The 14,493-nt window shown below is 40.0% G+C and overlaps 1 protein-coding gene across 1 annotated transcript in view; it reads right to left on the minus strand.

Moving 5' to 3' along the window:
• LOC136875020 (hemolymph lipopolysaccharide-binding protein) overlaps positions 1 to 12,794 on the minus strand; it is a 37,361-nt gene extending 24,567 nt beyond the window's left edge. The window contains exon 1 of the mRNA XM_067148739.2: positions 12,736 to 12,794. The gene's annotated coding sequence lies outside the window, so the exon portion shown is untranslated. The remainder of the gene's footprint in view (positions 1 to 12,735) is intronic.
• Between the last annotated feature and the right edge of the window lie 1,699 nt (positions 12,795 to 14,493).

Consider the following 14,493-nt stretch of genomic DNA (forward strand, 5'->3'; position numbering starts at 1 on the left):
GATTGATTGATTGATTGATTGATTGATTGATTGATTGATTGATTGATTGATTGATTGATTGATTGATTGATTGATTGATTGATTGATGTTTAAAGGGGCCTAACATTGAGGTCATCGGGCCCCTATAATAAGAAAAGTTGCGATATGATACGGTACGTAAGATTTCTTTTGTCAGTTAAAAATACCGGCACATGACCATGGAAAGATTAGGGTTACTACGTAAACCAATTCAGGCTTCGTTTACAAAGGTGTATAACGAACTAATGCGAAGTTTAACTAGTGAAGTAGTTGATCTTGTATCGGTACAGAAGATACTGATGAAATTGGAGACGTTAACTGCCGACCTTTCCCCACTAGACGAAAAAATACTAGGACAAACATTGGAACAAGAGGATGAAGTTTGTAAACGTGAGTGCGAAGCAATTAAAACATATAGAGACAATTTGGACGAAATTAAGTTAAAGATGACGAACTTATGTACTGAAAATATAATCATAGTTAGAGACCACAGTTCGGATACTTCATCTATAGCTCGAAAAGAATTTAAGACTACCTATGCTGGAAATGGCCAAGTCTGGGCGGGGAAATAAAGGATTGTCTCGGATTCTGGAGGATGTTTAAAAGAATCCATGACGATTGTGATATAGAATCTGAAGATAAATATTAGTATTTGATTCAAACCTCGAAACCTGACAGTCGAGCAAGAGAACTAGTAAGTAGCTTCCCTGCCGCTGCCGAAAACTATGCAAAGGTTATAGAGTGTATGAAGGAACGGTTTGGACGTGAAGATCTTTTGACTCAGTATTACATTAGGGAGATTATTGTGTTAGTCATCCAGAATGTGTCCAATTAGAAAGATAAATCAGGGATAGTCACCTTGTGTGATACACTATAGAACAAGTTAAGAGGTTTAGAATCCATAGATGTAACCAGAGATAAATATGGGTCAATGTTCTTCCCCCTCGTAGAATCGTGCTTCTTACCTGAAAATGTTTTAAGTGTATGGCTCAGAAATCAATCATCAGGGAATGAAGATCTTATCAGTCCACATAAAGATAAACTGGAGACTCGTCTTAATTTCCTCAAACATGAAGTGGAGGGAGAAGAATGTAGTACCTTTGCGCTGGCAGATTTATCTTTAGCCGATAGGAAGAAACAGGAGAAGGGAAGAGTTCTGAAGACACATCGCTACCAACTGCGAGTTCATTTTTTTCTGCGAAATTTGATGGCAAGAAGGGAAAGTGTGTGTTTTGCAGCAAACCAAATGAGAGTACGGAATGTCACCTTACTCAATAAATTAGCTTGGAAGAAAACTGTAACAAGCTAGCCAAAGCAAACTGTAGTTTTGCATGTCTGAAGTTCGGGCACAGAGCCAAGAATTGCAAGGCTCAGATTCATGGCCCCTTGTGCACTAACCCTCATGTTGTTATTATGTGCCATAAACAAAATGTGCAAAGGGCTGAAGAGAAACCCGCACCTAGGACTCGAGAAGGCGGGGGAAATCAGAGCAATATCTCCATGAAAATTCGGAGTGCCACAAAAGGGGCGTTTCTTCAAAAGTATTTTGTATCAAGTTGTCGCTTATGTGGAAGCAGAAGAATGTCCGAGCATTGATAGACAGTGTATCCCAGAGATGATGACTCATAAGTTGTTTGGAGGCGCTGAGACCTGTGAAGAAGACCACCGTTCGTACAATGTAGAGGCGAGCAGCTGCGATGGTTCATATACTGTAGTACAACGTTGCAGTTAATTGACCAGAAGGTAATTATGTGGGAAAATTCCAAAGTTGATTATTTGGCCCTGGAAGAAATAGATGAGGGAGAGGAAGATTTGGCTCTCAGATGTGGGAAACGATCCGACTGACGTGGAAGTTCTTCTAGGAGCTGATGTTGCTAGAAGTATTTTGATGGATGAATTGCATAAGATTGAATCAGGATTGGTAGACGTTAAGACTGCACGTGGCTGGACTGTGATTGGCAGACTGAAGGAAGGGGAGTGTGACACTCTATCTCTATATACAACCTCGCTGTTCATTCAGTCTGCCTCGATAGCTGACTTATGAAACTTGGATACCATGGGCATATCTGATCCACTGGAAAACAAATCGAGAGAAGAAATGGAGGAAGCCTCACGTAACTAATTTCAGAATACAGTGAAAGTTAATGGCGATAGCTGATATGAAGTTGCGTTACCTTGGCTGGAGAGCCGTCAGTATCTACGGAACAACAAGGAGATAGCGGAAAAGAGATTAATCTCTGTTTCGAACAGGCTGAACAAGGAAGGAAAGTTTGAAGAATACGAAAAGGTGTTTCAGGAGTTGATATTGGATAAGTGAGGACATCTTTGAAGAGGTTCCAGAGGAAGAAAACAAAGACCGGTGTTATTATTTACCACACCAAGAAATATTTAAAGACAACTCTACCACTAAGATGAGACCAGTTTTGATGGTTGCTGCAAGTCAAAGGATGTGCCTTCATGGAACGAGTGCCTTGCGAAAGGACCTAATTTACTACTACTACAAATCCCCACGATTCTTTTGATGTTTCGGAAGAATATCAGAAGGCTGATTTCGGATATTAAAAAGGATCTTCTTCGGATCTCCAAGAAACTGACCGTGATTGGTTACACTTCTTATGGTAGAAGGATATAGAGAGAAGAGAATTAAAGGCATTTCGTCACTTCCGAGTAGTATTTGGACTGAACTGCAGCCCATTTTTGCTAGAATCAGTATTAGATCTACAATTGAACATAGTACAGACTAAGGAGAGAGAGCTGAAAAGTTGAGAAATTCCTTTTATGTTGATAATTTTATCTCTTCTGTGGGCAATGGAGGAGAATTAACTGGAAATACACATGGCTAAATATTTCTGAATGAGATTAATCTACTTCGGAGGTAACTTCAGTGTTAGTTCTACGATGGAATAAGGCGAGAGATGTCCTTTGTTGTGAAGAAATTGACATATCGAAGATTGATGAGAAGATCACTAGAAGAAATGCACTGGCTGATGCACAGAGCATCTTTGATCCTAAAGGTTTCACCTGTCCTGTCTCTCTAGTACCCAAGTTGCTGTTACAGGAAAGTTGGCTGAAGAAAATGAGCTGGGATGAAGAAATGGAAAATGGAATGAGGAAAAAGTGTGAAAATTGGCTTCAAGAACTGAACGTGCTGTCTGGTATTAAAATTCCTAGACATATAGCACCTTGTGAAACACAGGAATCTTGGAACCTTCACACATTTTGCGATGCGAGCGGCGTAGCATATGCCGCAGTTGTATTTCTTCGATCACAAGATGGTCAGAACTCAAATGTGACACTTTTACAGGCGAAATCTCGTCTATCACCTCTATATAAAACTACTATTTCTCGATTGGAACTCTTAGCTTGTTCAACTGGAACTCGACTTGTTTCCTCCGTAAAGGCAAGCTTAGGAACTGGGGATATTTCAACTTATTATTGGACGGATTCGAAAACAGAACTCTGCCGGATCAAAAGTAAGGAAGTGTGGAGAATTTTCGTGGCCAACCGGGTGAATGAAATTAAACAGTTCTCGAGCCATAATAGTTGGAATCATGTGCGTGGAGTGAATATTCCGTCTGACCTAACCTCAAGGGGCGGCTCCGCTGCCAAACTCCTGATGTCTAAATGGTGGGAGGGCCCTCAGTGTCTGAGATGCCCCAGTTTCTAGTGGCATGTTGACGATCTCATGCCTGATGAAGAAAAGGTCAATGAAGAGAAAAAGAAAGTACTTTCTACTGTTTTCGTTTCTTCGAAACTAGAAGAAAGATGTTGTCTTCAATACTTTTCGAAGTATACGAAAGTGGTCAGGATGACAGCTTGGATTCTGCGATTCATCCACAACATGGTAGGAAAGAAAGAACGACACACTTCAAAGGAACTTGAAGTGGAAGAATGGAAAATGGCTGAAAGGAGGCTTTGGAAGATTGTGATGCAATAGATGCTTGGAGAAAAGAAGCAGTCGTCTCTCATATCTCTCAATGTGTTTGAAGATGAAAGTGAGTTACTTCGAGTTATGACGAGATTAATAAGGAGAAAGGATGAAAATTATTCGTATCTCCCATCCTAATACCCGCATATCGTAAGCTAGTTCACATGATCATGGAAAATCATCTGGAATTGCCTCATGCTGGAGTAAAAGTTCTGCTCTCTACTTTGCGAGAGCGATTTTGGATCGTCAATGGTAGAAGAACCATAAGAAAGGTGATGTCAGGCTGTGTCAAGTGTAGAAGATACCAAGTGAAAAGAATTGAAGAGGATTGAATTCAAGACACTCCTGTTTTTGACACTGTAGGGGTGGATTCCCGACCGGTGATTTACTTATCTGAAGACAGTGGCGATTTACTAGCGTTGACTCCAAAGATATTTCTTCAGGATATTCCTAGGGTGGGAGTGCCTGATATTGATCACACTGACCAGATAAGCCATGGAAAGAGATTCAGATACATGCAGCATCTTAGGGCATAATTACGCAAAAGATTCAGGACAGTGTACTTAGGACAACTTAAACCGGGGAAAGATCAGGCGAACTCACATCGAGAGTTAAAGGTGGGGGAAGTAGTGATGCTTGGAAGTGACGGAGCACGTAGAATGGACTCGCCTTTAGGAAGAGTGGTTGCTGTATGTCCTGAGAAAGATAATTTCGTCAGGATGGTCAAGGTGAAGATTGCTGCTGGTGAGTTGGACCGGCCTGTACAGAACATCTATCTACTGGAAGAAACTCCCATTAATGAGTGGCAGAATGAAGAAAAGGTCCAGGAGAAGAGCCCTGCTTTGCCTGTCTCTAGCAGAATTATTCCACGAGTGGTTACTACAAGATATGGGAGGAAGATACGAATTCCCTCTCGTGTCAGTTTGTAGATTATTTTCTTTGCTTTCTTGTTTTGTTTTGGTTGTGAGTTTAGTGGTTTTAATCATAATATGATTAACAGGTGGGAGGATGTTACGAAAATTTGGTTATGTTTGTTTGTTTGTTCCTGGGCGGTAGCGATATGTAAGTTTTTTGTATAATTGTGCATAAATAGGATTTCGTATCGTTGTGGTTAGTTCTAGTTGTGTGAATTAGTCCCTTAACGAAACAACTTGATTTGTAAGCTCGGTGATTTATTGGTCAACTTGTCTCTATTACATTTTATAAAGTGTTAAAATACAAATATGGTTTCCTTTGTATAAAACATGATCATAACTAAATATAAAGGAAGCATATATATGCTAAGTCCAGTCTATAAATAATCTGCTCCAGGCAGTTCCCAAGTCCAGTCGTACGGTAGTACTTCTCTCACTCAGAAGTGGGATAAGATCTTTTGAATACTTTCGATTCATTCCTCGCCTGCATGTTTCTACAGTTCCTCTATGATGTTATATTTACCGTCGATCTATCATATTTGAGTTCCGAAATGCTATTCCAGATCAGTTCCATAGTTGGCAGAAGGGAGTCTGGGTCATTAGCGTTTCTGGATTCGACGTGTAATTACTTCTCGGTGTTATGTCATTTGCGAGGTTTTTGAAATACTCTACTAGGGCTGTAGTGAGTGATTATTGTTTAGTTAAAACTTCTCGAGTTGTCTTCGCAGGTCAAGTGTTAGGGTAGGTTAGAGGGTTGTCTGATATCTGAAAGTTTGGTACAAGTCCCTGGTGTTGTGTGTCTAGAAATCTCTCCCATCTTGGTGGATGATCTGCTTGTTGTACCGTTTACTGCTTACTTATTCATTTATTAATGACCTTATGTTGCATGGCGTGATTCACGCGATAAGACGTGACCTTCCCTACAGCCATACATTTACATGCGTTAAATTATTATAAGATCGAGTTATTTACTCGTAATTAAAGCTGTATATACATAATTTACTTTAACGGAACGTAATTACATTATAACTATTCCATATTATTTGACTCCTTAATTGCCTAGGATAACAACCCGGAGTGCCTATTCACTGAAGAATTTTGTGTTGGAGGTTGTAGAATTAATCACGTGCGTTATCAAGTCATGTTTATAGCAATCTCCTAGGGTGTAATTCAAAAACATTCACAATTCCTCCATTCGACGGCACTAAACTTAGTCCGGACTAACGCTAACAGAGGATAATAGATGCTTCCTGGAAGTAAAGAGAAGAATGGCAAAACTGGCATTTATGAGCAAGAAAAACATTTTAACCAGCACACACATGAAAATGGATGACAGAAAAACCTTTGCAAAATCATTTGTATGGAGTACACTTCAGTATGGAAGTGAGACTTGGACTCTGGGTAAATTATAAAGGAATGGACATGAAGCTGCTGAAATGTGGAAAGGGCGAAAAATGACCAGAACGAGCTGGACGGGAAGAAAAACCAACCTGGAAGCCTTAAGGGAAGTTAAAGAAGAGAGACGATTTTTTAACGAAATGGAAAACAGGGAATTAAAATTTATTGGACATGTGGGTTACTGTAGTCACGTCCTAGTTCGTGAACCATGGGCAACGGCTGAGTGGCCTAGTAAGTGGTCCTGAGAGTCGGGATACCAGTTGCTATGGAATGGGAGTGGGCATCTCGGACATATTCTGAGTCGTGGTCCTCCTTGTGCTAGGCGGCCAGGACTATACAATTCACCGGTGGTCCATAACCCGTTAGAGGAGAGATCCTCACTTGGACTATGTGCAAGTAGGGCAGCATCCTGCTTCATGAATTTACCGAGCTCAGAACACTTTAAGCAAGCCTCGGACCTATGGGAGTAATGGAGTCCCACTCCCATTTGACAGGCGAGGGACTCCTTGGAAACAACTTAGCGAACGAAATGGAATTCGATGGGGAGCTATCAATATTAAAGGTGCTTATGGAAGAAAGAAGGTAGAACTGGCTGAGTCATCAAAGAGGATGCATCTGGATGTGCTAGGAGTAAGTGATATCCGGGTAAGGGGAGATAATGAGGAAGAGATAGGAGATTATAAAGTGTACTTGACGGGTGTTAGAAAGGGAAGGATAGAGTCTGGGGTAGGGCTCTTTATCAGGAATACCATTGCACGCAACACAGTTTCTGTTAGGCACGTAAATGAGCGAATGATGTGGGTAGATTTGTCAGTGGGAGGAATTAGGACAAGAATTGTGTCCGTGTATTCACCATGTGAGGGTCCAGATGAGGATGAAGTTGACAAGTTTTATGAAGCATTGAGTGACATCGTGGTCAGGGTCAACAGCAAGGATAGAATAATGCTCATGGGCGATTTCAATGCGAGAGTTGGGTATAGAACTGAAGGATACGAAAGGGTGATTGGTAAATGTGGGGAAGATATGGACGCTAATGGGAATGGGAAGCGTTTGCTAGACTTCTGTGCTAGTATGGGTTTAGCTGTTACGAATACATTCTTCAAGCATAAGGCTATTCACCGCTACACATGGGAGGCTAGGGGTACCAGATCCATAATAGACTATATCTTAACCGACTTCGAATTCAGGAAATCTGTTAGGAATGTACGAGTTTTTCGCGGATTTTTCGATGATACAGACCACTATCTGATCTGTAGTGAACTAAGTATCTCTAGGCCTAGGGTAGAGAAAGTGAAATCCGTCTGCAAACGAATAAGGGTAGAAAATCTCCAGGACGAGCAAATTAGACAAAAGTACATGGATATGATTAGTGAGAAGTTTCGAACAGTAGACAGTAAGCAGGTTCAGGATATAGAAAGTGAATGGGTGGCATACAGGGATACTGTAGTAGAAACAGCAAGGGAATGCCTAGGAACAACTGTGTGTAAAGATGGGAAAAGGCGAACATCTTGGTGGAATGATGAAGTGAGAGCAGCCTGTAAACGTAAAAAGAAGGCTTATCAGGAATGGCTCCAAACAAGGGCCGAGGCAGACAGGGATTTGTACGTAGATGAAAGAAACAGAGCGAAACAAATAGTTGTTGAATCAAAAAAGAAGTCATGGGAAGATTTTGGTAATAACCTGGAAAGGCTAGGTCAAGCAGCAGGAAAACCTTTCTGGACAGTAATAAAGAATCTTAGGAAGGGAGGGAAAAAGGAAATGAACAGTGTTTTGAGTAATTCAGGTGAACTCATAATAGATCCCAGGGAATCACTGGAGAGGTGGAGGGAATATTTTGAACATCTTCTCAATGTAAAAGAAAATCAGCATGGTGGTGTTGCAAACAGCCAAGCTCATGGGGAGGAGGAAAATGATGTTGGTGAAATTATGCTTGAGGAAGTGGAAAGGATAGTAAATAAACTCCATTGTCATAAGGCAGCAGGAATAGATGAAATTAGACCTGAAATGGTGAAGTATAGTGGGAAGGCAGGGATGAAATGGCTTCATAGAGTAGTCAAATTAGCGTGGAGTGTTGGTAAGGTACCTTCAGATTGGACAAAAGCAGTAATTGCACCTATCTATAAGCAAGGAAAGAGGAAGGATTGCAACAACTATCGAGGTATCTCATTGATTAGTATACCAGGGAAAGTATTCACTCATCTTGGAAGGGAGGGTGCGATCAGTCGTTGAGAGGAAGTTGGATGAAAACCAGTGTGGTTTCAGACCACAGAGAGGCTGTCAGGATCAGATTTTCAGTATGCGCCAGGTAATTGAAAAATGCTACGAGAGGAATAGGCAGTTGTGTTTATGTTTCGTAGATCTAGAGAAAGCATATGACAGGGTACCGAGGGAAAAGATGTTCGCCATACTGGGGGACTATGGAATTAAAGGTAGATATTTAAAATCAATCAAAGGCATTTATGTTGACAATTGGGCTTCATTGAGAATTGATGGTAGAATGAGTTCTTGGTTCAGGGTACTTACAGGGGTTAGACAAGGCTGCAATCTTTCACGTTTGCTGTTCGTAGTTTACATGGATCATCTGCTGAAAGGTATAAAATGGCAGGGAGGGATTCAGTTAGTTGGAAATGTAGTAAGCAGTTTGGCCTATGCTGACGACTTGGTCTTAATGGAAGACTGTGCCGAAAGCCTGCAGTCTAATATCTTGGAACTTGAAAATAGGTGCAATGAGTATGGTATGAAAATTAGCCTCTCGAAGACTAAATTGATGTCAGTAGGTAAGAAATTCAACAGAATTGAATGTCAGATTGGTGATACAATGCTAGAACAGGTCGATAATTTCAAGTATTTAGGTTGTGTGTTCTCCCATAATGGTAATATAGTAAGCGAGATTGAATCAAGGTGTAGTAAAGCTAATGCAGTGAGCTCGCAGTTGCGATCAGCAGTATTTTGTAAGAAGGAAGTCAGCTCCCAGACGAAACTATCTTTACATCGGTCTGTTTTCAGAACAACTTTGCTTTACGGGAGCGAAAGCTGCGTGGACTCAGGATATCTTATTCATAAGTTAGAAGTAACAGACATGAAAGTAGCAAGAATGATTGCTGGTACAAACAGGTGGGAACAATGGCAGGATGGTACTCGGAATGAGGAGATAAAGGCTAATTTAGGAATGAACTCGATGGATGAAGCTGTACGCATAAACCGGCTTCGGTGGTGGGGTCATGTGAGCTGAATGGAGGAGGATAGGTTACCTAGGAGAATAATGGACTCTGTTATGGAGGGTAAGAGAAGTAGAGGGAGACAAAGACGACGATGGTTAGACTCGGTTTCTAATGATTTAAAGATAAGAGGTATAGAACTAAATGAGGCCACAACACTAGCTGCAAATCGAGGATTGTGGCGACGTGTAACAAATTCTCAGAGGCTTGCAGACTGAACGCTGAAAGGCATAACAGTCTATAATGATAATGAATGTATGTATGTATGTATGTATGTATGTATGTATGTATGTATGTATGTATGTATGTATGTATGTATGTATGTATGTATGTTATCAGACACAATACCTTCATCACTAACATACTAGAAGGGTAGTACTTCTCTCACTCAGAAGTGGGATAAATCTTGTGAACACTTTCGATTCATTCCTCGTCTGCATGTTTCTACAGTTCCTCTATGATGTTACCTTTACCGTCGCTCTGTCAGAAGATTGATTGATTGATTGATTGATTGATTGATTGATTGATTGATTGATTGATTGATTGATTGATTGATTGATTGATTGATTGATTGATTGATTGATTGATTGATTGATTGATTGATTGATTGATTGATTGATTGATTGATTGATTGATTGATTGATTGATATTAGCGCAGTAATTTGGGGTTTGAGTGACATCTGCAAATATAACAATGAATTATTAAAATTCAAACCTTAGAAATGCACACGTGTTCATGATGTTAAACAAGCTGATGCCACAGCACGTGTGTATTACTGCTGGGGGTTTCTATCATGAGGTAATCGAAATGTGTTAAACCAGTACAATGCCTGTTTAGCTACGGAAGGACGATACTTCTAGCATTTGCTACGAGTAGTGTACATACGGGAACAACCAGCAAGGAAAGAAAATATTCTATCTTGTTGGAGTACTGGTCACTGTGATTAAAAAAGTGTCATATGAATCTGGGGTCATTATATCTTAGAGATAGGTCCGTTTAAATGCAAACATTGATAACGTGGAAAAAAATTATTACTCTAATTGATTTTATGTTTCACTTTTCTCCGTAACAGTAATAACAAGATTGCAATACACAAACTTTGTGTGTCATGTTGCATCATTTTGCAGTCCAACGACAGTGATTTCATAATAAGTTCTCAAGGAATCCACTATTGACCTCCACACACTTGTCAACTCGCTGGAGAATATGACCTGTTGCCCGTCGAAGATCATAGTGACGTTCATGTACGCCAGCAAAAGCATCCATTATACAAGCGAGCAGTTTGTCTCGTGTATTAAATTTTCTTCTGTAGACCTCACTCTTCACCCTACCCCATAAACGAAAATGTGAGCGATTGAGGTCGGGAGAACTGTGTTTCCAGGAAACGGTACCACCAGGACCATTCCACCGGTTAGGAAATATGGTATTGATATGCTCCCTTAAGTCGTGCCAATAATGATGGGTTCAATCACGTTGAAAGTACAAAACAAGGCGAGTAGCCAAAGGTACACCCTCCAGTAGATCAAGTGATGCACGTTGAAGAAATTGGTGGTACCTTGCCCCTTTCAAAGGATCTTCTAAAACACTAAGGCCTACCTTCCGGTCATCCAACATACGACACCACACATCAGTATTGAGCAACGTACTTGAAAATTCGTATCTACAATACCATGTGGGTTCTGGTCTATGGGGCTCCATACTGACCCCATATTCATACGAATTATTTGATCACAATAACCAGTACTGTCACATCCTAGAATATTTCCCTTTCCTAGGGGCTTACCCTGTATAAGTCTCTGGTTAGATCACAATTAGAGTTAGGTATGGCTCCAGTGTATGTGATACGAGAACTGGGAAATATATAGAGGAAAGCAGCATGATTCGTTTTGGTAGACATCCGATGAAATATTTGTGGTACTAAAATGTAACTTCCTTTCGTTTTACTAATGGAAAGCTGGGAAGACTTCGGTGTAAGGTGACAAACTGCTCGACTAAGCGGGATTTGAGTGGAGAGGGAGCACGTAATGACATTAGTAGACGGATTAGGTCGAATGGAACATAATGTAAATATAAAGTTGGAGTTGAGGAAGGGAACTTGGGACAAACATTCCTTAAAAGGCGGGAAATAAGCTAATGGACATTTTAATTTCAGGAAATGTTCGATAAATTTCGAATAATTTTAAAATGATTTAAGCAAATTAAATGGAGTCTACCATCTTAGCTGCTTTCCTAATTTTAAACTTAAGAATTCATCAGATTTATAAAGAAATAAAATCTTAGCGGCAATCCTCAATTCAGATCAACGATTGATTTTTTGTATGTGTATTTATTTTTTATTTACTATATTGTTATTTCTTATAGAGATTTCAAGCAACAGCTGCAGGTTGTCCAAGGACAAAGATTAAGTTAACGACAATAATGGACATAGATACATCAGGTAATGAGATCGTATGGTGTTAAGTGTACGCGAAAGTGTGAGGCACGTCAAACGTTAATTTGAACTCCGGAAGCATAGTTCTTGAAGATCAGGATGGACTTCTCTTATACTGTAGCTTGCAGCATTCAACGGGGAGAAAATTAAACAAGAAACGGGAGTTATAAAGGGAATAATAAACAAAAAATTATCTTGTCCTCCACTGTCCTAGTGTCTCTGAGCCGGAGAAAATTAAATGCCGTTGCCAACAATGACCTAATCCCATAAAACAGATTGATAACGACATTACACTGACTGTCATTAATTGAGGCTTACTCTTTCTTTTCGTCTGGCACTTACATCCACAAGATGGCGATACCACTGAAGTTGTGTACCCAAAACAAACCCGTCAATGAGGGGCTCAAGTGCTACTACATATTACGTCTACTGTAATATGGTAGTCATGGATGAAACAAGAATCTCTTCGCTATGTTCGTTAGAGATATTTTCTTCTTCTCCCCGCAGCTAGCACCATATTATATGTTTTTCCTGCATGTCAGTTACTCAGCCTCTGTTATACTCAACTAAGTACTGTTGTGCATTGTCAGTCCAGCTCTCTTTTCCAGTCACGTTCTCATAGTGTTCAAAGACGTTCGAACGGATAGACTGAGATATACCTGATTTTCATCTGGATGAATTTTCTTAGTCGGGGGAGGCTCTAATTAAAATTATTGCGTCTTAAACAATTCTATTTAACAGAATAACAATAGTAGTACGAAATAATAATGATATAATATTTTATAAAATTATTCTTAAGATTATTATGAAATAAAAATTGTGAATACCTGTAATTGAACGTACGATCCTTGACACTGATGAAGTCCCTAGGAATAGTATCATCGTGTTGTAATTTTCTGATATAAATAAGGAGAATCTCTGATCAGGGAATCAGTGAGTAGCTCTCAATGGCTTGCAGTTCGCTGTTTAATCTTATCAAAGGCGGTCAAGAGGTCAAGTGTGTTGACTATGAAGACAGCATTACGTAATTATCGTCTCCGTTAATACAAATGACAATGATACCTTGTTAAACTCCTTTCGTACATTATATGTACCAGCACGGGCCACAAATTGTTCTTAATATTTCTGAAGGTTATTGAACAAATTTTTGAACGTAGTCTTCTCCCGTATTTCGGGAGAATTTATTACCTGGTTCATCTCTTTGAAACTGAATCATTCAACATACGGTCGGCATCTTGGCCGCAATATACAATATATAGGAAACACGAGGGTTATTGGAATGTAGATCCACGAGATATTACGTTACCTGCAAAGGTTCGCTTTGCAAGTGTAAGTTATGCCCCAGCGGTGAGCGACTCTAACGACTGACTGAGAAGCGATCCCTGATTCCCATTAGGGGTCATAGTACTTGGACATTTTGCTGTCCCCCTTTTTGACATAAAACAGCTCCTGTACGCCTGAACTTGTCAACGACGGCTAACATTGTTCTGCTATTTGGTGCCTCATTATTTAATCGCTCGTCGCACTCTCCTTCAACATAAAGCAAACTCAGCCCATTCTGACTTCCTATTCTGTATGACCGAAAATCACCTGCACAATAGCATAAATTAGCACAGCTCAGAATTCACGGTATGTCAAACTATTTGATATAATACTGGATATGAGCAATAATTTCCGAGTCCTCTTCTTTGCCGCTGGCCGTCCATTTATTAATCTGAAACGTACTCACATATCGTAAGATTGTGAAACGTTTACTTCTGAATATCTCTCAATAATTGACGTCCATGTTGGTAGCTATAAACCAAGACTACCTTACGTCCATCTACAGTATATAATTAAAAATAGAAATTTATGAAAATAATTCAAATTTTCACCTCATAAATAATTCACATCCTGCTTTCGATAGTCAAGGTGGAAAGTATATTTATTTTTCAATTCTTGTCTGATTCTCAGTATCGGTATGTTTTTGAACATATTACGCGAAACTCGGCATTTAAATAAAGGATAGCCGAGGAGGGCACTAGACTATTTGACATTTCCCTGGTTTACAGTGGCTGAACACAATTGTGTAGACCAAAATGGGCAAATTCTAATCTCTCCTTTAATATGACGTGAATTAAGGAAATGCATGATCAAAGACGTGCAACACAATATTCATCATCTATTGTGTGATGTGTTCTGAGCTGGTGGCTAGGATCTTTAAATCGTCAAACATCAATACTGTACGACACCGTGGTTGACCGGTTCGAGTCCAATTGGTGGAAGATATCTTCACCACCAGAACATTTGTCGGCAAGTTTGGAGAGGTAATTTCTAACCACTAGACTGCATTCGAAAAGCCACGATTATATTCCAATTCTCTCAGCAATGTTCAAATGGAGTGAAGGCATATGATTCTGTTGATGATGATTCGTTCGTCCGATGGAAACATTAAGACTTCAGCAGATCGACAGAAGCAGGCTACGCGCTGGGACCTGTTCAACCCTCTCCCCACATTATCATCATCAACATCATCATTATTATCTCTCATCAAAAGTGGAAGTCACCTGTGAGTATCTGTTAGAAGGACCTGAACCAGACGAGAT

The sequence above is a fragment of the Anabrus simplex genome, chromosome 5, assembly GCF_040414725.1.
Source record: "Anabrus simplex isolate iqAnaSimp1 chromosome 5, ASM4041472v1, whole genome shotgun sequence".
In the NCBI taxonomy this organism is placed as follows: Eukaryota; Metazoa; Arthropoda; class Insecta; order Orthoptera; family Tettigoniidae; genus Anabrus; species Anabrus simplex.